Source organism: Rhinolophus sinicus, linkage group LG07 (assembly GCF_036562045.2).
Source record: "Rhinolophus sinicus isolate RSC01 linkage group LG07, ASM3656204v1, whole genome shotgun sequence".
NCBI lineage: Eukaryota > Metazoa > Chordata > Mammalia > Chiroptera > Rhinolophidae > Rhinolophus > Rhinolophus sinicus.
Genome location: NC_133757.1, coordinates 39,331,257 through 39,356,843, shown reverse-complemented (window position 1 = coordinate 39,356,843; position 25,587 = coordinate 39,331,257). Strand labels below are relative to the sequence as shown.

The window sequence follows — 25,587 nt, the reverse complement described above, 5'->3', positions numbered from 1 at the left end:
TCCAGTCTGCCTGAGTTCAAACCCCAGTCTGCCTGAGTTCAAACCCCAGCTCTGCTGCTTAGTCGCCAGGGGATGTTAGGCAAATTGATAACCCTTTTCCAGCCTCAGGGCTTTATGCTTTCCTAAGCATTATAAGTGGGGATAACAACATATGCTCCTCTGTAGGGCTGTGGTAGGATCAAATGAGATAAAACTCATATTCCCAGGAGATACATAAAAACATTCAATACTTTGTATTCAGGGAATATTAATTTGAGCATCTCCTTAAACTAGATGTCACATATGAAATGCCCCCTTTTCTACAACCAGAGAGAAAAAAAAAAAATTAAGCCAGGTATTTTATATAGCTCAAAGGCATTCTGTCCACTAAAGAGGAGTTGGGGCATAATTTAATTCATAAATATCAGATAAATACCTAAAGTGTATTAGAAAATAAAAAATAAACCCTCGCTGTGCATACTTTCTGTACCATAAAAGCTTGAAAAGTTCTTAGATGTAATATATAGGACACAATACAAAGAGGTACTACCAGACTTCATATTGGTTTACTGCCAAATAACTAGTGTTCACCAGTGTTTCTCAAAACTGGGATCCTTAAATCTTTGTATAGTCTTTGTATAGATGTATTATTATGGAAGATCCCTACTTAATTTTTGATCCATTTTTTTATGAAAATATTTTTAAATTAACATAATTATGTTCTGGATGATTTTGGTGATAACATGTAACTATTGCCACAATGTTTCAGTGTTAAAGTTTATTTTGGTAGTTGTGATTATGATTGTGTGGAGTCCAAGTTGTATTACTTTTATTTGTGCTTACTTGTCAAGAATTAACAAATACATAAATCATTTAAGCCAATTAAAATGCAAAGTGACTTCAGAAGACTGTATAAATAGTTGAAATAGAGTGAAGAATCTGAACTGTCACCTGGAACAAAATCATAATAGGAACGCTCATCTGAAACAATGTAGGATGTTTTAGTGGGTTGCATATTCATGTTAAACGAAAAAAAGACCTATCACATAAAAATGATGCTGTTAATTCTATTATATTTTTATTGAATTTGTAAATGTATTTTGATCCCATTGTTATATAAGTGCCATAAACTAAGAATTTATATAGATGAGTACATGTAAATTCACTTTCTAAATTCACTTCATGGTTCTCATAGAGATTTTTGTGGATTCTTTAGCACTTTTTACATAGATAAGAATGTCTTCTGCAAATAGTATTATTTCTTCCATCCTAATCTGAATGCCTTTATTTCTTTTTATTGGCATATTGCATTGGCTGGGACCTACCGTACAATGTTGAATATGAGTGGTGAGTTTCATTTTGATGGGGATTGGCTATTACTCCTGGTATGAGTTTGCCTTTCCTTGCCTTGAGGTCCTCAGTCAACACCACTCTCTGTAGGCTTAGAAGCTGTTTGATCTATTGACCATATAACATTGCACAGACCAAGGGACCTATTTTAAAGCAAAGGAAGTACAGCAATAAGCACATACAATGGGATTTACTAGTCCTGTTTCATACTGCACCATCCTAGAAATGCCAGTCTGAAAGAGTGATGAACTACCTGTTATGGTGCCAGCTTGGAAATTATAACCCAACAAGGATGAGAAAGGAAGGGCCTGAAACCAGGATTACTCTAGCCAGCAAAACTATCACTTAAAATTAAAGGAGAGCTAAAGAAGCTTCCCAGACAAGAAAAAGCTAAAGGAGGTCATCAACACCAAACCATTATTACAAGAAATGTTAGAGGGACACCTTCAACAAGAAGAAAGGGGGGGGGGAGATCAAAATATGAATAATTAAATGGCAATAACTGCATATCTATCGACAGTTACTTTAAATGTTAATGGATTAAATGATCCATTCAAAAGATAGAGTGGCTGAATGGATAAGAAAACAAGACGCTTACATATGCTGCCTACAAGAGACTCACTTCAGATCAAAAGACACACAGAGACTGGAAGTAAAGGGATGGGAAAAGATATTTCATAAAAATTGAAATTGAAAAAAAAACAAACCCTGTTGGGGTAGCAATATTTATACCAGACAAAATAGACCTCAAAAAAAAAAAAAAAAAAAAGGCTATACCAAGAGTACCAAGATTCAAAGAAAGACCTACTAATCCCACTTCTGGATATTTATTCGAAGACACCCAAAACACTCCTTCGAAGGGACATGTACATCTATATGTTTGTTGCACTATTTACAATAGCCAAGATATGGAGGCAACCTAGGTGTCTATCAATGGATGAACTGATAAAAAAGAAGTGGCTCATACATACAATGGACTATTACTCAGCCATAAAAAAGAATGAAATCTTGCCATCTGCGACAACATTGATGGACCTGGAGGATATTATGCTGAGTGGAGTAAGTCAGACAGAGAAAGACAAATGCCACATGATTTCACTTATATGTAGAATCTAAAGAACAAAACAAACAGAAACAAACTCATAGATACAGATAACGTTTTTTATGGTTGCCAGCTGGGAAGGGGTTTAAGGGGGTGGGTAAAAATGGAGAAGGGGTTACAAAATAGCCAGGGGGATGTAAATCATAGCATAAGGAATATAGTCAATAATATTGTAGTGATTCTGTATGGTGTCGGATGGGTACTAGATTTATCGGGTGATCACTTCGTAAGTTATATAAATGTCTAATCACTGTTGTATGCCTGAAACTAATATAATATTGTATGTCAACTGTAATTGAAAAAAGTATTTTTAAAAAGTGCCACGATAAGAACAGGCATTATTCCTTGTTATAGCTACATAAAAAAAAGTTATATGTGGATTTTCTACTATGCAGGGTGTCAGTGCCCCTAGCCCCTGTGTTGTTTGAGTTAATATTTGATTTCTATAGTATTCCCTTGGGGCAAAAACAAGATCACAGACTCTTTCCAAAGGATTTACTTCTTTCCATTCTCATAGACCAACAATTCCTCTCAACTAGATTACTGTAAAGGAGTCTTAATTGGCCTTCCCTCCACTGTTTGTAAATCCAGGTTAACCCCTTTGTTTGTTCCCTCAAGGGCAAAATGAGGATAATATGTTTTCCATAAGATAATACTGAGAATTAAATGAAATGGCATATATAAAGCACCTATGCACTATGTGTGTATCAAACACATAGTGGATGCTCAATAACAAGAATTTAAAACAAAATTAAAATGTCCATGCTCATGGAGTGAAATAATGGAGAGAGGCCTTTCACTCTTCCACACACTAGCATTTATGTTCGCATAACAATATATTTATATACGCCTGTATCTGAAATCGTGGGAATTTGCCAGACTGCAAACACAAGTTTTTAGCTCACAGGAGCCTGAAAATTACTACTCCACCTCTTTCTGACCTCTTCCATTCTCTGGGAAGTAATATATCTTGAACTAATGCAAACCCCCATCTTGAGTAGAGATATCCTTTTTCCAAGTCGTTTGGTCTCTGGGCAGCAAGAGTAACTAAGTGAATAAGAAAATAACTTCCTTTCCAGTCACTTCCAGAGACAATGGAAGTATACTAACTGCTGAGACTTAGACAGCAATCTGTTCATCAGAAATTAAAAACTAGTATTGAGATTTGTCTTTTTGCGCTTCCCTCTCAGGCCAACCCTAAAAATAGCTACTATTTAATAGATGAGAAAGTTGAGGTTTAGAGAGGTTATGATTTGGTCCTGTAGACGTATATATGTGGTTTGGAATAAATTCCAGGTTTCTCAGACTTGTACACAGACTGCTTCTTAGCAGCAATTAATTAGAAGGAAATGAAATAAGTTGATATATTTAATCCCCTCAGAAGTAATTGAGAATTGAGAGGAAGTTAAAGTTTTTCTCTGGACCAAATACAGTTCTTTGCCCTTTTTTTTTTTTTTTCCCCTTTAAGAATTGAAGACAGTTGACTAACTTAAGAGCTCTCCCCCTCATGCTAAATTTTCTTTTGCGTCACTTTTAAGCGCAAGGTTTTTGGGTTTTTTGAGGAGTTTTTGCCTAAATTTTCTCTCCTCAGTGCTGATGTAGTTTTGTGTTATCCTAAATCTAGACTCTGATTGCTCAAATTAACATTTCCTGGCCCTGCCATAAGTTTATCTCTTTCTTTTTCTCAGGGCAGACCATATTTCTGGAAATCAGTTGCAATACAAACACACTTTATTTCTGGGATAAGCTACATGCTACTAAGGAATAATCAATAACAGTTAACATGAACTCTTGAAATACCTAACTAAACAGAGTATATAAACATTCAGAAAAGAAATTAATGCTTTCTGACTTTCTCCTCCAATCATGAGACATTTGCCCCATCTTTGCTTACCTTGGCAGCTAGTCAAGATCATTTTTCATTGGTATTTCACTCTGTAATATTTGTAACATGTTTGAAAAGTCACAGTTCTGTGCTCAGCTTTGTAATTAGATGACATGATGAAAATAACTTTTACTTGAGCCCAATTTTCTCTGCATAAAAATAACTATTTGAATCTTTTGATGTAATAAATTATAGGAAACTTGAGATAGGACCAAGTCTAAAATTGGATTCTGATTAGTGGTATCACAACCATCTTTTACATTGTATTCTTTCATTGTAAACTCACATGCTATATCATTATTAAGCTGAGGGATTTGGCAAATTTGGAAATTGCTTATTGATGACCAGTAGCACACAGTTATCATCTTACACACTAATTCATGTCCAATAATCACTCTGAGTCCCAAATAGCTGATTTATAAAGTCGAGGATTGGGGATCAAATTCTAAAGTTCCTTTCAAGCTTGCGATTTGCAGTTCTACTTACCTCAATTTCCATATCCAGATGTATAACACAATAGGTCACATGGAATTTGGAATTTGGGTCCTGGGCTTTTGAAAATTTCACATTTTCTAAATTTGTGTCAGAAGGAAAGACTCTTCACTCAGCTTACTGGACACATTACATGGTACTGGGGTTAAGATCTGAATCCATACTACGAAGCACTTTAATTTAATCCAACAATAACAGTAGTAAATGCTTTACATCTTCATAGGCCTGTAATTTACAAATTCAATTTGGGATGGCAAACTGAAATCCCTACAAAGCTGGTCAGGGGGCCTAAATGAATGAAGCTAGGTGGGGACTAATGTAAATAAGACAAGGCATGTGTGAGAGTTCATACATTGGAATGTTTGATGAAATTCAGCAATATAAAAGATAGCTCTTTTCTTTCTTTCTTTTTTTTTTTTCCTTTTCACTCAGATCCAAAGCTGTGAAATCTGAATGAGTAGCAAACCCCTCAATGGCTGGAAGGCTATCCGTAAAAGTCCCTGGGAAGAGGAATGACCCCAAAGAGTCAAGTTGTCTTTATTTCTTACAACCCCCTTCTGTGCACCAAGGATACCAGGGCTGCTAGGCCAGCCTTCATTATGAAAGTGCAAAAGAACTGGAACATTTCCTTGCTGAAGTACAAAGGCCCTTTGCCTCTTTTGTTGGCTCAGAAGCTTCAATCAGCCCCTGAGTTTCAAAGGTCCAACCCGCAGAGTTCCAACTGGGCTGGGATTGAGTAATGCCCTGGGTACTGAGTAGGGAAGCAAGTGTCTCTGCCCACTCAGTAACCCCAGGCTGATGAGCTCTTCCTGTGAAGGTGGAAACAGTGTTTTATGATTTGAGCCATCACAAGAGCTGTAGAGAACAGGGTGATGAAATACCACTTTACCCTTCACTTTCAAACAACTATTACTTGGCAGCCTTTGAAAGGACATAAACAACTGTTCTTGAGGACTTAACCAAAACCCAGTCTCCAGCATCACACATGCAGAGCAGGCGGCTTCTTTTGAAAGTTAAAAAAAAAATTAATAAATGCCCAGCCATCCTAGCTGGTAGTTAAAGGTCAGTGATAGGCAGATATATAAAAACCGAGTTAAGTGAAAGTAAAAGAGAAATGAGCCATGATAAAGGGGCATAGCAGCTCAGAAGAAAAGTCATAGAAGAAGGACTGGGGAGAGCAAAATCCGTTGTTTGTTACCCCCAGCTCTTAGCCAAGCCAGAGGAAAGATGAAAGATGATCAGTGTACAGAGAACCCACTGACTGTCATTTTTTTGTTACTCTCATCGTCGTTAAGAAACCAGATAAACTTTCTTTCTCCCTGTGAAGCTAAGAGGAGAGCAATTATTTATAAAAGACAATTACAAAGAGGTACCTTAGTGCCAGATGTAGTTCACTAACATCCCCTGGCATGGTGCCATTGCCAATCCCCACTCACATAAACTACTAAATCATTCTGTTAATTTTGTTAATCAATGACAGAAATATCTATTATCTCCTATAGGCAAGCCACTGTGCGAGGCACCGGTGATACAAAGATAAATGAAATGTTAACGTGCTCGAGTAGACCACAGTCTAGTGGGTGAAACAAAATATTACAACAATGGTGATATGGGAAAGCGGGAAAACAGCCTTCAGACCCAGACAGAACTGGATTTTGAATCCGTGCCCTGCCACCTGTTTGCTAGCTTAGCTAGGTGACTCTGTTTTCTCACTTGTAAATGGAGATAACTGTCTATATAATTAGGGCACTTTTATGAACTAGAAATACCATTTTCCAAATAAAGTCAGTGTTCATTGGCTGTGCTGGATAATTTGTGTTTGTATATCTGGATCCACACTCTACTTCTCTCAACCCTTTTCTGTGAACTAGGAGGCTGGCCTTTATAGGTTACGTATACAGATTATATCTTCCTCTACTTGTCCTTTGGTTTCTGGTTGGATTCAGCCAATTGGAGGCATTGGCAGTAGATTGGAAGGCATCAGGGGTATGAGGTTGGGGTCTGTATTTCCTAGGTTTCCTCCCTGTGGAGTTGCTGTGTCTATTTCTACCAAAGGCCACACAGCCTTCATAAGGTGAAGTTTCCATCAGGTATTCTCTCTGAGTTGTGGTAACTGCCCCTTCTCTTTCCTCCCTCAGGCTCAGGGTTGTAACACTTTCTGAGGCTGGCAGTTTGCTTCCTCCAAACTCTGCCTATACCTTTGTTCTAGTACGCTGTCCTCAAACTGCCCAGTTGATGTGTGCCGTCTGTTTTCCTGATGAGACACTGATAAATACATGTCACTATTAGTGTAGATAGCAAGATGCTATGAGATCAGAGGAAGAACAAAAATATGAAACCATCCTGGAGGATGTCAGGGAGACTTCTTGGAGGAGGCAATATCTAAAGGACTACCTGAACTTGATGAGCGTTAACAATATGAAAAAATCAGTAAGAGAACTTTCCAGACAGAGGAGTACCATATGTAAAGGCTCACAAACAAGAAGGTAAACACATTGTTGGGGAACTTCAAGTTTCTCCGCTCAGCTAGGGCTTAGAATAAGAGATGGAGGATGAAAGATGAGATGTGAAGTTGTGAATTTTGACCAGTTCACCAAAGACCATGTGTGACTTTTTTTCTATAGGCATTGAAATACTATTAAAGGATTCTAACTCGGGTTATAATGTGATCACATTGCATTTTAGAAAGTAATATAGAGAAGGGATTAGAAGGGGCACGAGACTAGAGACAGAAGTACCAAGTAAGCAATCCAAGTGACAAGTAAGGCAGCCAAAAAATGGCAGTGTCAGAAGAAATGGAGAAGGTACTGTGAATTTATTGGCTATTAAGGAAATAAGTTACATATGATGCAGTGAGCAAATAATGTAAGGATGAGGGAGAAAAAGAATCATAGCCCCACCATCAATTTTAATATCTTTGTGTAATCCTGACTTTCTCTTGTATAAAATGACTTGTTTATCCTCGAGGGAACTTTGGAAAGCAGGAGGGTTTTAACATGGGCAACTGGGTGACTTGTGGTGCACTTACACTTCAGAAAGAGGCAAATTAAATTTTAAGCCAATGGTGTGCTGGAGCTGCCTCTCACACGTGTGTGAAAATCGAATCAATTGCACACGTTTCTTCCTAGCTCTGAGTTCAGCGACATCATAGTGGTAGCTTGAAATTGGTCATGGGGGGAGTATTTACACCATAGAAATTGTCAAATACTACCAATCAGACTTTTGCCCCACCCCCTCATCCCCCAAAGAGCTGGTTATTAAACAATTACCAGCTGCATTGGTTAAAGCCATTTTAAAAAGAGAGGGATATCTCTGGTAGAACTGGCAGAAGTGAGGTGAGACTTGAGTCAAAAAACCTGTACCAAGAACTGACAGTCAAACCAGAACTGGAGGGCAAATTTTAGGATCTGAATGAAAGGCAGGTTACAAGATTCAATAGGACATCTATAAGGAGCAAGCCGAAGATGGATAAATACATTGGCACAGAGAGGAGAATCTGAAACATCGTAGGTAGCAGGTAATTGAGGTTGCTAGTCAGTAATGAGCAATCAAGATAAATCTCTAGGCCAGGAATCAGAAACCAGGAGCATCACAAGAATAGGAGATAATTCTAACATTAAAGATGAGGAGAAAATTATATCGAGGCAAAGCAAGAAACACAAAGCCCTTAAAATGGTAACGTACCTTATTGCCAGTTTTTATAAAGGAGGCCTTCTCTTTTCTTGCTGGGGAATTGCGTTGGAATATGTCATCACCTCCATCATCCAGGTGCCTTCCAGAGAGTAAGGCAGGTCAGAGTGTAGAGAGCTGTCCATGTTGCAGGGCAGATATGAGGTGAGGTTTTGTACACAGGCAGCTGCGGGCCAGGTCTAGGCTTTACGCCCGTACTTCTGTAGTCCAGGGAGCCTTGGGACCATTCATCCAGGAGGCAGAAGTCCAAGGCGGGCCAAAGGGCAGCTCCTTGTTTCCCTTAAGGATGATGAGCAGGACTGGCTAAATGGTTTTGGGGGCCCAGTGCAAGATGAAAAGGCCCATTGTTCACAAAGTATTAAGAATTTCAAGGTGACAACAACCAAGCATTGAACTAAGCACATGCTCATGAAGTTGGCCCTGATGACGGGTCACTTTGGTAATGGTGAAACTTGGCCGATGTGTTACCTTCCTCTACTTAATCCAGATCCACTCTTGCATTATTCACCCATAAATAAACTTTGGAAGACAGGAAGATAATGGCTCTTTGGCTGATGACCATAGATCTGCTAAGTACAGACTCTCTGGAACCAGGAAATTTCAGACTCAGAGAAACATGATTTCAGTGATGCCTCTCTAATGAAACATCACAGCAAGTATCAAAAACTGTGAGAATAAGCATGATTGTTTCCAAGCATGATTAGTTGAATGGGTTAAATGATGTAAGACACATTGCACAATTTCAGTGGGCAGGGAAACAATAGAAGTTTCTTGCCCACACCACAGTCCAGTGAAGGGCAGTGGGGCTTTTGTTCCACATAGTCAGTCAGAGATCAAAGGCCCTTCACTTGTTGATCTGCCTCCTTTTAGAGCCTTATAGGTGACTCCATTTACTTGGTAGATGGGGGAAAAGAATAAGAATCCTGTGTGAATGGTCTTCATGGGCCAAAACTGGATGTGGTACCTATCACGTTTACTCACATTCCTCTGGGCATAACTCACTTATGGGACCACATCTATCCACAGAGGAGACTGGAAAGCATAGCTGTTGGCCCAGGAAGGAAAGAACATGAATATTGATGAACGCCAGCAGTCTTAACCACATGACAACTGTTGGTGGCAGCTCAAGATCAAGAGCAGATCTGAATGCTGCTTCAGAGAAGAATTCCCCCTCCCCATCTTCTCTCTTCTTTCCATCATTAAACAGATATTTGCCAGGAGCCTATAATACACTGGCCTATGTCAATGCCGATCAGAACATAAAACCTGCACGCAGAACGGGTCACCAACAGAAGAACAATAAAAAGAAGAATATATCCCCTTTAAAAATGCTCAACTCTCAGTATCTATTTGTCAAATTAGAGAAATGTGGGTTTTATTCAGGATATACTGATTTTTCCCCCAATAGGAATTTCTCTCAAGATTCCGTGGGATCCCACCAAGGCCCAACCTCCATGGAGTGTGGGTGTCAGAACAGTTGATCTCTAAAGTCCCTTCTAGCTCTGATATTCTAGGATTGTTTATTCATGAAATTAAGTAGAGTTAGGAAACCGAGTAAGAAGGCTGAACAAGAACCAAGAATTGTGTGTGAATGAGAGTTAGCAGTAGCAGATTGGAATTTAGGGGTAAGAGCTGGCAGAATCGAGAGCCTGCTGGGACAGTGACCTGGGGGCTGTTTTCTGACTTAAAACATATTGTTTATGGTGGTTAAGTAGTTGAGTGAAACAGTGTTTGGGACGTAGTGCCTAGATTCTTACATACTTAGAAGTCCTCAAACTGTGGAGTACATAAGAACCATACCAGGAACTTGTTTAAAATGCAGATTCCCTGCCCAGAACTTCTGATTCCATATATTAAGGGCAGGGACCAGGAACATGTGTTTTGAACAAGAACTTCTAGGTGATTGTGTCTCAGAAATCTTGTGGTTGAGATTACGTGTCCCAAAGAGCTTCTGACTATAGTAAGGAAGCTCCGTGGATTTAGGCGTCCCGGGCATTTCCTCTCCTGTAAGGTGTCACGGCAGACCAGAGGTGATCAGTGTCCCGTTTCAGGTTTTCAAAGCATATTACTGTTACGTCTTGCCATTTGGATCACTTTACTTCGCTGCCGGCATTTGCGGAGTAGTTAGGAGAAGAAGGAGGATTGCAGTAAGACTTTCCAGCTGGATCTCGGTGTTGGCGCACAGCTGGATAAAAAATTAGAAGACACAAATCAAGAGATGGCTGTTTCCCAACATCTCACTGTTTAACATGGGGTGGGGGGGAACAACACACCTGGATTCAGGACTCTGTATTCCCCTGTTTGAGCTGGGAAGTTTAGTATCGCAGAAGCAGTGTTTTTTCACGTTAGACAATTTGCCAAAGCCCTCTCCCAGTCACGCTGACTCGGACTCAGAGCTGCCTCAGGGGATGGAAAGTTAGGTCTATTTCCTCAGCCCACAGACATGGGCTGCCCGGAGCTTCAGATAATGCCCAGGAGGCGCTGCCTGTGGCCTCCAGAACTTGACACATGACGGCCTTTCCTCCTTCCACACTGTTCAGACTACATTTGGAAAAATGTTTTGCCTTTGAGGGTTTGCCCTCGACCCTTATTGTAACCTGGTTTCATCTGGAAACAGATGCTAACAGCTGGGGCCTGAACATTCCTAATGACCCATCGAAGCCACAAGATACTGAGAACAACATCAGATCCCACCCAGCAGGTCCTATTACACTCCACCTTATTCCTTTTTTACTTCAATTTCACAATATCCAGCTGCTGTGGTGGAACCCTGAACTGAATGATTCTGCACACCCAAAGAAATGATGCCTTATATAAACTGGATTCTGAAAATGTAACTAGAATACCCTTTCATGTTGCACCTGTATCTCTGAAAGAGAAAATGCATAAGTGAAGTTTTAGCTTTCGTTAGAGGCTGCCAACTTTGCTTCTGATTGTGGCAGACTCCACAGTTAATTGGGGTCTCTGATGACTAATGGAGAGGATCATCCCATCAAGTTGTGGCATCTCTGGGTTTTGGAAAAAATAAGATCTGGCTGCAACTGCAAGAAACAGGAAATTAGCTAGACAGAGTACCTCAAATGAGGAACAACCTCTGCATGTTTTATTCCTTCACTGAGAAACTCATTGTATCCAGATCACAATTCACATTGATCTATGTGGCATTTCTGCCAAGTGGGATATTCATTTCTGTCAGCACCTACTACCACGCCAGAGGCAAAGCAAGCAGAGTCTTCAAGTTTCCATACTGTCCTGTTCATTGGGCAGACAAGGGGACAGTGTGGGACATGTATGAGGCTGCTGCATGAGTCTCTCTGACTGCCATCCACACCTCAGGAGGTAATACTACATGGATTATTATGATTCAGAAAGCAGCAGAGCCAGGAACAGCTCCAGATCATGTATCTACAGTGGTAACCAGTATCTATCCATGGTCGAAGTAACGTCTGTACAAGACTTTTGGCTTCTGTAATGAGAGAGAGGACCCTACCTTACACTAAGCAGTGGAGCAGCAAAAACTGACAAGTACAGGTTTACCTCATTTTATTGTGCCTCACTTTACTGCACTTCACAGATATTGCTTTTTTTTCCTTTCACAAATTAAAGACAAGACCCTCCACCAAAAAAAGGATGAAGACTCACTTTATTAAGTACGTTTTCTACTGAATACATATCGCTTTCCCACCATCATTAAGTACAACCATCCTAACTCAGGGACTGCCTGTAGCACCAAAACATACCGTACTAGACATCTCCCTACAGAAATGCTTTTATCGAACTCCAATTTATCAAAATACTATATTCTTTTGAAAAAAAAAAAAAAGGAGTTCATACGAGAAATGGCCATCAAAAAGCATCCTCTGAAGAATTGCTGTTGAAGATACGTCCCATGATTTAGCTTCATGCCTTTTATTCTTATGATTAATTTCTCCAAAACTCAACATCAGAAAGAAAATTCATCTCTTCTAAAGATCAGTCATTTTCCCTTTTTATTAGAATGAGACGTCTATCTACCTTTGTTTATTCACACACACACACCTTTTTTTTTCTTTCTTTCTTGGTTTGCCTGTCAGGAGCTTGGAGTTAACTCAATATTTAATTACTTTCAATTGCTCATCCTTGGTTTAATTCTCTGCTTTTTTATCTTGTTCCCACTAACTTCCCAGATGACTGGTGATGATCTGTGGAGAAATCCTCTGCTTGAATCTAGGAGTCAGCCAAGATCCTGAAAATGGCAGTCATTTTGGGGAAGATTTAATCCTCTCATAGAAGTCCTTGGAGACTTGGCAATTTCCTCTATGTCTTTTTCTTATTTACTTTAAACTCTGTGTAGGAGTATACACTGATTTTTATTGTAAGATACTTGAAATTACTTTTGGAAGGATGACGGTAAATTACTTTTTGAAGGATGATGGTCATGAATTACACAAATTTGGCATTAAGATTTAAGCAATTATCAGGTGCCTACCATATGCATTCAACCCACCATCAAAACATAAGTGGCCATGAAGGAATGCCAAGAAACACTAAGCTGCTATAGCTGTGACCCATGAACAAATTGTTTGTACTTTGTACAGTGTTCAGAGCTGGTGACCCAGCATGACCATGGAGAGAGCGCCATGAAATTGTCCATCTCAACATTTTTCCCTCTGAAAAGTGAAGCAGAAAACTGTGGCTTTAGCTTAAATGAATACAGACAGTTGCACAGTTTCTAGAACTGCTTCTGAGATACGCAGAAGTAAAATGAGAGCAATAGCTGGCATATCCTTCAGCCTGGACAGTTTTCCTTAGGATGTTTTTGTTTGGTGAGCAATCATTTCTTATTTGAAATCCTGCAGTTAGACTGAATGGCTGTGTGAAATCAAAATGACAGTGAATTTACTCGTAAGTTACTCTAACTCCCCCACGTTTAGGTGACCTCTTATCATTGTTCCTCGGTGCTGTCTCAGTGCCCTGTCTCTGAGCCCTGGGAGAATGGGTCTTAAGTGTGTGGACTTTTAGGTACCCAGTTGTGTGTCATTGAGTTCAAATGCAGAAGAAGTAACAGGAGGAAGAGATGAGAGCAGTAGTGGGAGGTGGCAGTAATTGGGAAATGAGAACACTATAGTTTGAGAGGGAAAGGGGAGCACATTCCAGATTAGGGAGTTTGAGAAAAGAATGATTAGAAATGAAAGTGTCTGGGAGGAGTGTAAACATGGGTGGGGAGGAGTGAGCATACAAAATGTGGGTATCTAATATGATAGGAAATGGAGACTGTATGAAAAATAGAATTTGAAGTAGTGAAAAATAAGATTGCATAGGTAGGTTGGGACTAGATTGTCAAAGGCTGTAAAAATTCAGTAATGTTTCTAGAAGGATCTGTAGGAGTACACAATATGGACTGAAGACTATAAAGATTACAAGGAGAAAAGCAAGCAAAAGCTGTTGTAAAAGTGCACAAGAGATGAGGTGAGGAGGTGATGAGGTCTTGGATGAGGGTGATGATAATATAAATGAAGAGAAAAAGGCATATTTCAGTGGTGGAAAGAACCAGCATTTATTGAGCATTTATCAGGTGCCTGACCTTGCCATGCATTATCTTACTGCTCAGGACAACCTTGAAGATTAGATAAGGTTATTTCAAGTCTACAGGAAAGGCATAAGAGGTAACACTTTCAGAAATTCATTCCACTGCTATGAATAACCAAGATTTGAACTCAGTGCTTTTAAACTACAATCTCCTCTATTTCAACTTTCGCTCCCCTGCATTATCACATTTAATACTCTGAAAAAGCTTTAAGGTAAATGCAATTATTACGCTTCTTCAGGTTAGGAAGCTGAGGCTCGTTTGGAGACGTAAAGGAACTTGCTTGACGTCTTAACCTAGGATCCCACAAAAGTAAAGCCTGAGGTAAAGGCTTGCCTGCCAACTAGTTTATTTGGGGAAGTGACCCCAAGGTACTAGAATGGGGAACTCAGAAGAGTGAGAGAGGGAAGCAGGGACAGTCCAAGCTCTGCTGACATGATCATTGAGTGGCCAAAATTGTCCTGAAGAGACAGAAGAAGGGACTGTTTAATAACTGGCTTTTTTGATCCATCCTCCCATGGGTCAAAAGTTGCTCCACAAGTGGTCAGCTCCCCTGCACTTTCAGGTTTGCACACGCATTAGAATGTTAAACAGGTTTCTACAGACATCCCATGTGGTGATGACAGAGCAGAAAGCAGGAGATGAGTGCAGCCAAGGCAAAGTGTGGTCAAAATAGTTATCACAGCAATGGCAGGAGTTACAGTGCAGCTGAAAGGATGTGAGATGGAGCACGAGAGGTGGCAGGAAGCACACGAGATGCAGAGGCACAATGAGTATCTGAATCCAGTAGTCTGACTCCAAAGCCCATGCTTGTACAGCAGTGGTTCTCAAACGCGAGTGTGCATCAGACTCACTTGGAGGGCTTGTTGAGACACAGTTTACAAAGCCCCGCTTCTAGAGTTTTCTATTCTGTAGGTCAGAGGTGGGACCAGAGGATTTGCATTTTTCTCAACTCTCAAGTGGTGCTGCCAATGCTACTCCAGGAAACACACTTTGAGAACTGTTGACTTACTTACACATACACGATGGTATCTGGTTGAGGGTTTCCAAGATAAGCAAAGGAGAAATGCGTCACTGTCAGAGGAGCTGTGACCAATTCACTGACTTTCAAGTTCCTGGGAAACAGCTTGGACACCTCTCAAAAGGAAAAGCTTCTCTACATGAAAAACAAGGTCTGGATCATAAACACTTGTGCAAGGAATGATAAGCCTGGTTCAAGAGTCCCTGCGTGATCAAAGAAATAGTGTGATAGACAGTCACGCTTCAGGCAGGAGGCCTAAAGAAATAATTGTGAAAGTTGGAAAGTTAGGAAAATCTGAGAGATTTAGAATATGATGAAGCTTAACTTCAAACTGAGAGAGTGTGTGAGAGAAAACACAGCAGCTGCTATAGCAAAATCTTTATATCTGGGGTGTTCTGTAACAAGCTCTCAATTTTTGCTATATTTAATGAATACCTATTACTAAATACAAGTCTGCAAAAATAAATAAGATAGAGTTCTTACTTTCAATGAATTTACAGTCTAGTGACGATGAGAAACAAAGAAAGCAATTAAATGTAAAAGCTACATGTTAAACCTGTAGAGAAAGGAACAAAAGTCTGTAAGAGCATAAAAAAAAAAGCAAGCTTTGCCTTAGAGAGCTGAAAAAGGTCTTAATAAAAATGTAGTAATTAAACTGGGTGTGAAGGAGAAATGGGATTTGCTGTGCAAAGAAGAGAGGAAGGAACATTCTGGGCTGAGGAACACCCTGCACTAAGGAATCATGGAGGACTTGGAATGTGTTGGGTACAAGGTTGAGTTCAACTTGATTGGAAAGTATCAAGATACATGCTGGAACCAGAAGAGTGGCATTTTCATGTGCCAACTGAAAGGTTTGAACTTCACCTAGGAAGCAGCAGACAGAGAGTGGAGGTGTTAAAACAAAATTTGGCACAAGGAGATTTGTTTTTTAAGATTTAATTTTGTGCAAAGATTTCTAGATGAAGTATGGAAAATGCAGTTGACTGGGAAAATGAAGTGTGGAAGAAGAAATGTGGAAATGAAGGTTCTGAAGCAAAGCAATTGCAACAGGGATACTTTATCCGTGTTGAAGAGGTCGGACTTGAGGGTCACAGAGAGGTCAGAATCCAGAGTCCAGATAGTTTCAGAAAGTGGGAGAAAGGGGAGAAGGAAGAGTTCAGGAGTTAGTTATTAGCATAAAGTTCCTCCACAGATGTGTGAGTCCTTTATCCGGCTCTCAGGATAGTGCGCCATAGTTTTACCATAATATTTAAACTCTTTTGTTTGTTTTGTCTTGTTATTAAATACCTAGACACAGGTAACTCAAAGAGGTTAAGGTCAGACTTCCTATAGTGTTCTTTAAAATACTAAATATAGGTAGGACAAGTAATTCAAGAAATAAGTTCACAAGGCCTTCTTACATGTGCCCTGGGATCCTCTAAGTACCCCTGTTTCCTACCTTGCTTGGCCGTAGAATGCCCTTTTCACAACTGATCTCTCAGGACTGGTGTTCCATTGAGTAGTCTGGGAAATGCTCCTTTGGGAGGCCCAGGAACTCTTCCTCTTCACAGTGAGAGACTCTTAGCAGATAGAAAAATGGAAGGAGACCCTTTACAAAGGAAGCATCCTGATCCAGGAGATAATAGGTCATGGGGTGCAGAGACAGTCAAACCTGGAACAATATCCTGATTCTGCCCTTGCTCTGTTTACAATTTCAGGCAAGTTAGGTAAACTCTGGGTCTTGGTGTGCTCATCTATGAAGAGCAAATAATGATACCTACCTTGCCGGGTTGTTGGGGAAGGAAGGAAAATATATATAAAGTATCTGGTACTTAAGCACCAGTTATAACTGCTAATTTTACATTAGGGAGGCTGAGAATTTTCACTTACGCTATTACCACTGCTCCTGCTCTAGCTTTTGACTGGGTCGGACATGTCCTTACCCCGTTTGTCTTCACATCTTCATCTTTTGGTTCTTATTCTTCACATTGATTATAAGTATCATTTCTGTCTCCCTTCTATTAGTGTTTGCTGTTGGTAGGTTTGACTTTTGTTTGCTGAACTGATGGGGCCAGTTCATTGGAAAGAAAAGGTCAAATGCTGTGGATCTAAACCTGGTGGTTCCTAGTGTCAAAAATCATAAAGTTAGAGTTCGCTTTTCATAATCAAAGTCAAAACAGAGTGAGAGACCTGGGGAGTTGAACCATGAGCTATTTCTGTACAATTCCACGGCTCTGGATCCAATTTCTGTTTTACTAAGACGGATGACTCATAACACTAAATTAGAAGCATGTCAGAAAAAAATAACTATTATGACCTCTTCAGGTTGCAGTTGAAAATGATTAACACCCTATTGTGAGGACTCTTCTTCTGGCAGGAAGGCTGATGTTGGCTAACTGGAATGCATGACTTGACATAGCTGCATTCTTCCTCAATTATAAGATTCTAAGCCAGTTAATTTTTTTTAAAGGTGCATGATATTTGCTCTAATATAAAGTTCTCAGCTTTTATTAAATTCCCTCACAAGGCAAAGTATAGTCATTTAAAAACCTCAATGCAATAACTACCATTGGCCATCAAGATGAATACATTGCAGGCATGTACTCTTTTATTGTGCTGCTTAAAATTATTCCAGAGCTCCCTGTTGTTTACTGAATTAGCCACAAACTTCTTAATGTGCAATGGAAAATTCCCCATGGGCAACAGGAAGCCAAGGGGCACTCAATTGTGTGTCTTAGGCCAGTGCTGCTCAGACTTGAACACACGTGAATGACCCGAGGCTCTTGATAAAACGTGCTTCTGATTCAGTAGGTCTGAGGTGGTATTATTGCTCAGAGCAAGGCCACGGCAAGATCTTAGGTGATGAGAATTAAGGAAGCAAAGAAGAGCCTGAAGCAATAAGTTCTAAGGACCGGAGGTGGGTAGGAGAAAAGCCAGTGAAGGGCTCTAATGAAAACCAGGAATGAGACGTGAAGAAGCCTGGAGAGATTTCCAAGAGATTTTTTTCCTCCAAGGGTGACATTCTTACAGACAAATCTGGGGGTGGGAGTGAGGGGCTCAGATATTTTCCTTTTATGATTTACATTTCTCTCTGTGTAGGTACTTCGTACCACGTCTCCTGGGGTTTTGGGACGAATAGTCTGAAACTACTTGAGCCTTTTTCCCCAACACTAGATCTGTGTTCTAAGATAGGAAATAATGTGCCGTGACTAACTCATACTTTAGAAAAAATTTCCATCTCCTTAGGATAGAAATCAGGGCAGTCTGCATCTCTCTTTCATTTAAGAATTTTAATTGTAGTATTTAGGAGCTTGGCCATCAGTCGTAAAGTCTTGTCCAAAGTCACTGGGGAGGTTTCATGCACATCAGACTTTTCATAAGCTTCCAGAATCCTAAGGTGTTAGGATGATAAAACACTTGGATACCATGTTAAGGGCTCTATGTACATTATCTCATTTGTATCATAAGTAAGTACCAAATAAGCGACTGTTCAACTAAACTGAATGTCTTATAAAATAATAGTAAAACTTCCTTCAGGGTTTTAGTTTTAGCCTGTACTTGTATAAATGGTACATATGGTTGTGGGTTTACTTTGGTACTAGATATTGACTGTTTAGCATCTCTTCATAATTTTGAGAGCAATCAATACAAAAGTAATTAACGAAGACTCTGTCTATAACTGGAGGAGATTTTGAGCATTAATGATGCATTCGAATTGTTCTTATTTGGTGTTGGGAGAACATATTATTCTAAAAAGTTGGAGTTCCTGGCAGCATTGTTCCTTCTGGGATTTTGCTCAGCTTCTTAACTGAGTCCTTCTGGTTTTAATCAAACTGTTGCTTGGAGCTGTGTTCATACCATAGGAAGTTCTAGGATGGATCTTACTCTGGCCCTTATATGGCTGATGCTCCATTTTGAAATTCAATCCATTTCATGTTATGTTTCCCTTCACTGACTTCTGTGAAAGTAAAACATTAACATGTGTTAAATTGTTACTTGCCTTTTTAAGAGGAGTCTAAAGGTTAATAAGTGAAAATGTTTTCTCAGCCAAGCTTGTTGTAATATTTAACTTACAGTTTGTTTCTGGGACCAGGTCCACAAGGAAAGCTGTCCCCACCCTGTCGAATTATTTAAATATGGACACTTTTGGTCCTGGCCTCTACTGCAGTGGATCTCATCATGGCTGTGTGGAATAATCGTGGGAGTTTTTGAAGGTATATCTTCAGCCCCTACCACAACTCTAGTGAATAAGAGTCTCTGGGTTCTGGCCTTGAGCATCTGTATTTTAAATCACCAACACCAGTAACCACCATTGTACTGTGTGATTCTTGTGCCCAGCCAGGTTTGGGAACCACTGCCCAGAGCAATGAATGATCCCAGCTGATCGATAAATGGAAGACAGCCATGTCTTTACTCGGCCACACGTTTGAGCAAATCACACGTGCGCTCTGGCCATTTGTAAGCATGCCGGAGCGGTGAGGCAATGCTCTACCTTCTTGTTTCTGCTGTCTCACTAACAAGTGTTCTTTTCTTGGTCTATTTAGCGCCACATTTGTCAATGTTTGGTGGTGTTAAGGATTTCACTATTTAGAATGGTTCACAAGAATAGTGCTAACGTGCTGTGTAATATTTCTCAGTGCAAGAACTCTGTGATGTCCCTTATGACGAATATATGCATGTTAGATAAGCTTTGTTCAGGCATAAGTTATAATAAATTGAGTGTTAATGAATCAACAATATATATTAAGTGAAGTCTCTTTAAACAGAAACACACATAAAACAAGGCCATGCATTGGCAGTTGAAGAAAACATTGTGACCGAGACTCACCGTAAGAGCAATGGGTCAGTATTTGTTAAGTCAGCATTCACAAGTGACATAGCTATCATCAATAATGAGAATTGGCTATATACGTTAGATCAGATTTTAGTTCATGTTATCAATGCAAAGTAAGGTTACAAGGTATATAGAAAGTGTTCAGGGTGGGGATGTGCTTTTCATTTACGATTATGTGTTCAGGTAACATTTTAGCAAAGATGTAAAAGAGATGAGGGAAGAAACCATGATAATATCTGGGAGAAGGAGCGTAGTAAGCAGGGAAGAGTAAGTGCAAAGGATAAAAGGCAGGATCGTGGCTGGGGATGAGGAACAGAAAGAAGCCCATCAGAGCAGAGGAGAAAGTAGTAGAAGCTGAAGTCAAAGACTTGACAGGGCGCAAAAACTCCCATAAAGACTGGCTTTTTCTCTGAATGTAGTGGAAAGCCATTGCAGAGTCTTGAGTGGGAAGAGTAACATTATCTGACATGTTTTAACAGGATCTTCTGTGTTGAGCACAGACTGAAAGGAAGTAAGAGTGGAGACAGGCGTCCCATCCAGGAGGCTGATGTAATAAGCCAGGGAGAGATAATGGTGGTTTAGTCCAGAGTGTTAACAGTGGAGGTTGTGAAGAGTGATCAGATTCTGGATGTATTATGAAGGTAGAGCCAACAGAATTTGCTACTGATGAAATGTGGAATATAAAATATAGAGAAGAAGCAAGGATTTTGGCCTAAGCAACTGGAATATCGAGTTGCCTTTTGATAAGATGGGCAAGCTTGTGGGAGGGACAGGTTTAGGGGTAGGATGATCATGTGTTCTGTATTGTACCCTCTAGGTATGAGATGTCTAAAAGACTCAAGAGGAGACATGGAATAGGCAGGTAGATTATATTAATCTGGATTTCAGAGGACAGGCTCAATCTATAGAGTCATCATCCCATTGATGGCTTTAAAGACATAATCCTGGATAGAAAACTGGTGCTATATATCCAATCCTGGTTATATATCTTGGATAAATGAGGTCTGACAGTTAAGTTCACAAACTTGTTGCAACAATGTTGCTAACCTTCTCTGAAATCAGAAAGATTATTCATTATGAATTTGTATCAACTGGACAAACAGTTAACCAAGTTTATTATTTGGAAGTGCTGAAAAGGCTGCGTGAAAAAGTTAGATGACCTGAACTTTTCACCAATAATTCATGGCTCTCGCATCACAACAATGTGCCAGCTCACATGGCACTATCGGTAATGGAATTTTTAGCCAGTAAATAAATAACTGTTTGGAACATACTCCCTACTCACCTGATCTGGCCCTCAATGACTTCTTTCCTTACCTAAAGGTAAAGGAAATATTGAAAGGAAGACATTTTGATGACATTCAGGACATCAAGGGTAATACGATGACAGCTCTGATGGCTATTCCAGAAAAAGAGTTCCAGAATTGCTTTGAAGGGTGGACTAGGCACTGGCGTCAGTGCATAGCTTCCCAAGGGGAATACTTCGAAGGTGACCATAGTGATATTCAGCAATAAGGTATGTAGCACTTTTTCTAGGATGAGTTCATGAACTTAATTGTCTGACCTCATAGATATTCATATTTATCCTGATAGCTAGAAAAGAGAAGGGGCTCTAGTTCTGACCCTGGGAGCATTCCAACATGATAGAAGAGGAAGAAAAAACAGCTAAGAAAACAGAAGGAGCAGTAAGTGAGGTTGAAGGCAAAAACAGGAAAGCAATGCTGTCCTGGAATCCCAGGGAAGAAAGTGTTTCAAGGAAGAGGCAGTGATCAGCTGTGTCAAATACTGCAGGTGGGAAATGACATATGAAAAGGGAATTGAGCTTTAGATTTAGCACACAAAGATCATCGGTGGCCTTGACAAAGCAGTGTAGGGATGAAAGCCTGATGGCAGTATATTCCAGAGGAAACAGAAAGAGATAAATTTGAGCTAGCAACCACAAACAAGTGTTTCCAGGATTATAGCTACAAAGAGGAGCACAGAAATGGGATGGTAGGTAGAGAGGCTGTGGGGTCAAAAAAGAAGTTTTTATTCGTGATGGGAGAAATTAAAGCATGCTTGTTGTTGGAAGGCAGTTTTCCACGCCCCTTTTTCATTTCTGCATGTCTTGTGGGCAGAGATACTGGTTGCCTCTGTTCTGGACTTTCTTTTCAAGGATATTTGTATGATGAACAGCTTTCAAAGACAAAGAGGGTATCTCCCTCCAGAACAAAGGTCGGGAATGTTTACCGTCCAGTATAATTCAAATTCCCTAAGCCTTGGGTTCCTCTCCTGTAATGCAATTCACTGAGTGTGCAGGTGTCACCTGGCCCTTTTACCACCACCACGTGGAGATTAGGCTTAGGGAACCAGCACAATGAAATGCTGATCCTTTGGCTACGGCTGTTACTGTCAGCAATGAAGTCCTTTTTCTCTGACCCAGGAATCTTCTCATAGTGTCTGCTCCATCCCTGAAACTGTGGCAGGATACCTGTGGTTTTTAAGTAGGGTAAAATCTCAGACCCCTTACACTTCTTGACACTTGTGTATTGGTAAGAACAATCTAGTAGAGAAGAAAAAAAACCTAATGATAGAGAAGAGAGAGGGGAAATTTTCTGGAGCAAGGCCTTGAGTAGGTCAGAGGGGCAGGCATCCAGTGCATAGGTACAGGGTCTCAGACGTTTCTTCCATAGTAAGAGAAGGCAGAAGATATGGGAACAGATGCAGGTGGATGAATTAGTGTGGTTCTGGGAATGTGCGGACATTCTCTTGCCGTTGTGTTTGCTCCCCCAGTGAAATAAGAACCATTGTCATTAGCTAAGAGTGAAGGTGGGGAGGAGGTGTTTGAGGCTGAAGAGAAAGGAGAAGGTATAGGTTAGTAATCGATGTGTGTGGGACAGAGAGAATGGGCAAGAGAAAAAAAGCTGGACTGACAAATATCACTACAATGCTAGTGATAGCAGGATACACTCATACTTGCCCTTCATGAGTCTCGTAATAAATGAATGTCGATGACGCTCTGGGCATTAATGAACCACTGTGGTCACTGTGGTCAGATCCTAGGGACATCTGATGTACAGTCAAGTAAAGTGAATGCAATTCACCAAATAGGCACTGGCACTTTAGCCTGAATGGTCAGGGGTTTATGTCTCCGTGCAAATAAAGCTTTAATTCCCATTTTAGTTACAAGTGGCTAACCAGTTTACATTGTGAAATTTTAATTGTATTACTGGAGAATGTCTGCGCAATTTATGTCTTTTATTGGTGATGCTCTGTTTTCTAGCTTACTAAACATTTACTTTACTTCCAGATGATTCCCGTGGCTTAGATTTTAATGTCTTAATTAACTATACTTATTAACTTTATGGCAAGAGCTGCAGCATAACAATAATTTCTCACTAAAACATGCTTGATAATATAAACATTATACCTCTTTCCCTTGCACAGAGAGGAGAACGGTGAAGCAAGCAGCATTCAATTAACTTTGGTCCCATTGAACTAATTTATTTTAAAGCCCAAGCACGGGGACCAGTCCAGTGTCATGGCGAGACAGCCTCCCCACAGCAGCTGTCTTGGCTGGGCAGCTTCTTTGCAATCACAACATTCAAGCCCCAGACACTGTTTCAAACTAGCAAAGCATGCCAAGAGAAAACATAAAGATGCCTGTATTTCTTGAACAGTTTTTGTCAGGACACTCTTCTATCATTATTTCTTGTGATGATTTAATTAGCCAACCAACAGGCACTTCTCTGCACCTCCCATGTGTCCTCATTGCTTTATGCATTAGTAAAAATAGACTAGGTTCTGCTGTGATTATAAACAAACACCCCTTCTCCCCCCAAAAAAATCTCAGTGTCTAACACAGGAAAGGTTTATTTCCTACTCATAGAATCCTTTGCAGATTGGGTCACCCTCCATCTTGTAGCTACTCAGTCTGTGGGCAACAACAGTTGCTGTGGGGCCCCCAAGGTTGTCATGGCAATGGGAAGAAGCCCCTGGAGGGTTAAGTAGGGTGGATTTGACTAATATCACTTCTATCCATAGCACATTGCCTAGAATCCATTACATGACCCTAACCCTACATGCCAGGAAAGCTGGAGAATGTGGGGGAGCACATGGACGGCTGGGGCGCTCCGGTGTTCTCTGTTGTACTGTTCCAGGTGCTGAGAAGGGGCACAAAGAAGAAGGCTAAATGCTTGCTCCTGAGAAGATATTGGCCATTAGGGTGATGAAAGGGAAGGCAACTGACATTCACCAAGTACTTCTCCATGTGAGGTCCTTTGCTAGAGGTATTAAAATATTTTAATTCACTTGTATAACACTGGACTTACCATTCAGCCCTAATTATTGAGCAATTACTATGTCCTAGGGACTGAGATGTACACCGGATTTCAAAGATGTCTAAGACTCAATACCACGTTTTCCTGAGGAAGAAAGAAGATAAGCCAAAATGCCCAGCCAATATCATAGAGTGTGATAAGTACCGTGATAGGTGTATATTAGTTTCCTAGGGCTGTTATCACAAAGTACTGTGACCTGGGTGGCTTCAAAAACAGAAATGTATTCTCTCACAGTTCTAGAGGCTGGAAGTCTAAAATCCAGGTGTCAGCAGGGCCGTGCTCCCCTTGAGACTCTGGGTAGAATCTTTCCTTGCCTCTTCCTAGCTTCTGGCAGTGACCACCAGTCCTTGGTTTTCCTTGACTTGCAGCTACATCACTCCAATATAGGCCTCTGTCATCACAGAGTGTTCACCTTCTGTGCCTCCATCTTTACACGGCATCTTTCTGTTTTTATAAGGACACTGGTCCTATTGGATTAGGGCCCATCTTAATCATGTCACCTGAACTTGATTATATCTGCAAAGACACTGTTTCTAAATAAGGTCATATTCTCAGGTACTCTGCAAGCAGTTTGGTCTGAATGGAGATCTGAATGAAGTTCAAGGTGAGAAAGTAGAAAGAGATGGGGCTGGAGAGCTGGAAAGAGTCTTGATCATGAAAGGGCTTTGACTCGGTTGGAACTTTACTCTGAGAAAGAAAAGGTTTAAGCAGGGAAGCGATAGTATCACGGGAAGTGACAATATGAGAATTTAAGGATGATTGTCCTGGTTGCACAATGGAGCAAAATTGAAGGGGTAAGGTCGGAGTTAGGAAGTTATTATAATAATCAAGGTACATAAGGGTGGCGGTCCTAAGAACGGCAGCAGGAGTGGTGGTAAAGCAAAATTCTGGAGATGTTTAGGAGGGGAGATTATCCTTTCGGGTTGTTACTGTGTGAGGGAGAGAGAATGGTAAAAGCTGACCCCCAGTTTCTGGCTACATGTGGCACATAATTTAGTGAGGCAGAGAACAAAGGAAGAGCAGCAGGTTTGCCAAGGAGTGGACTGAGGGTGGGAAGTTGCTGAGATGGAGATACCTGTGAGGCATGTCACAGGGAACCCAAGCAATTAGCTAACAGTGTAGCTATAATCCCTTTCAGCTACATTCTGTTGCCTACCAAGGCCACTCTAGCAAAATTTGAACTAATGGAAAACAAAAATCCTAGTATATTATTCAGTACAGAGTACATATATCAGAAGTTCACTCTAGGGAACGCCTTTGAGATCCAAGAAGAGAGAACAGTCCTGCAGAAGGAGGCAAAGACTTTTGCTCAGACGTGGTCTTTGACGAGCAGAAGCAGGTTGGGCAGGCATGCAAGGTTAGGCAGAGTG

At 40.4% G+C, this 25,587-nt stretch overlaps 1 protein-coding gene and 1 long non-coding RNA gene across 3 annotated transcripts in view; one reads left to right on the top strand and one right to left on the bottom strand.

Moving 5' to 3' along the window:
• The window catches only part of PHYHIPL (phytanoyl-CoA 2-hydroxylase interacting protein like), a 127,869-nt gene extending 119,227 nt beyond the window's left edge, over positions 1-8,642 (bottom strand). The window contains exon 1 of one of the 2 annotated variants that reach the window (XM_019731834.2): positions 8,493-8,642. The gene's annotated coding sequence lies outside the window, so the exon portion shown is untranslated. The remainder of the gene's footprint in view (positions 1-8,492) is intronic. The other variant, XM_074339442.1, reaches the window with a different exon arrangement.
• LOC109447443 (uncharacterized) overlaps positions 1-25,587 on the top strand; it is a 172,410-nt gene that overhangs the window by 71,003 nt on the left and 75,820 nt on the right. The window lies entirely within an intron of this gene.